This window comes from Morone saxatilis, unplaced genomic scaffold (genome assembly GCF_004916995.1).
Source record: "Morone saxatilis isolate NCDOM2014 unplaced genomic scaffold, NCSU_SB_2.0 Contig15, whole genome shotgun sequence".
Classification (NCBI taxonomy): Eukaryota; Metazoa; Chordata; class Actinopteri; family Moronidae; genus Morone; species Morone saxatilis.
The window spans coordinates 714,625-716,360 of NW_023339707.1; positions in this window are offsets into that span (position 1 = coordinate 714,625).

Below are 1,736 nucleotides of genomic sequence, written 5' to 3' on the forward strand. Positions count from 1 at the left end.
TGTCTCCACACCTCCAAGGCCAGTATAACTACCAAATGGTAAATGGTCCTGTACTTGTATAGGCTCCTTTCTAGTTCTTTCCGACCATCAAAGCGCTTTACACTACGTGGCCAAACATTCACCCTTTCACACACATTCACACAGTGATAGCAAAGTCCATACATATTCATACACATTCACACACCGATGCTATGCATTGGGAGCAATTTGGGGTTCAGTATCTTACTCAAGGATACTTCGACACGTGGCAGGAGGAGCCGGGGGATCGAACCAACAACCTTCTGTTTGGGGGATGACCCGCTCTGCCTCTGAGCCACAGCCGCCCAACAATTACCTGTTACCAAAATCATAGTTTCACTCCGCCAGAGTCAGACCACGAGAGAAGAAGGCACAGGGATGCAGCTTTTGGTCTGGAATAGAGTGCTGGGACAACACTGCCCTGACTCCAGTGTCGGAAACATCCACCTCAACAATGAACTGAAGATTGGGGTCAAGCTGAACAAGAATCTGTCCTCACCTGCCCGCTCTCCCCAATGAAGCCCAGAAAACTCACTGAGCTGGTGTGGAACTCACACTTCTCCGCCTTGACAAACAACTTGTTCTCCAGGAGCCTTTGCAGCACTTGCCGGACATGGAGAGTGTGTTGTTGAATGTTCTAAGAGAAGATGAGAATGTCGTCTAGGTGGACAAACACAAAATGGTACATCATTCACCAATGCCTGAAACACTGCAGGGGCATTGGTTAGGCCGAAAGGCATAACCAAGTATTCAAAATGTCCCAGCGGGTGTGTTGAATGCTGTCTTCCATTCATCCCTCTCCCTAATCCTAACCTAGTGGTATGCATTCCTCAGGTCCAGCTTGGAGAAGACAGTGGTTCAAAAGCTGAGTTTATAAGTGGCAGAGGTCACTTGTTTTTGACAGTTATGTTATTCAGGCCCCAGTAATCAATACATAGACGAAGGGTCTTGTCTTTCTTGGAGACAAAGAAGAACCCAGCACCAACAGGAGAGGAAGAGGGACGGATAATACCTGCAGCAACCAAATTTATGTATTTCGCCTCACTTTCAGGACGAGACAAGTTGTATAACCTGCTAGTAGGTACAGTGGATAGAGGAAGGAGGTCAATGGCGCAGTCATAGGGACGATGTGGTGGCATGGATAGGGCCTTCTCCTTGCTGAAGACCTCCCCCAAATCATCATACTCAGGTGGGACAGATCTGGGGGCTCAGAGACTGGTGGGACGGCAGCTGCCTCTGCTGGAGGAGGAGCAGTTGAAAACAGAGTTATGGCAAGATGTATTCCAACTGACCACCTTACCAGTAGTCCTGTCCAGATCAGGGTTGTGTTAGTTAACTATGGGTGTCGAAGGATCAGAGGTACATTGGGTGATGGTAGGACGTAGAACTAAATTTGTTCACAGTGGTTTCCAGAGAGAAACAGAAACACAGGAGCGGTTTGGTGGGTTACTTGAGCCAAAAGCCTTCCATCAAGAGCGTTATACTCTGCAACACAGGTGCCCCTCAGGGTACGGTGCTCTCTCCCTTCCTCTTCACCCTTTACACCTCGGACTTTACCCACAATTGCCATATCCAGAAGTTCTTAGATGACACAGTCATTGTTGAATGCGTTTTTGAGGGGAACAAACTGGAATACAGGACTGTTATCAGTAGAGGTGTGAATTGTCACTGATCTCCCGATTCGATTCGATTACGATTATCATGTCAGCGATTCGATT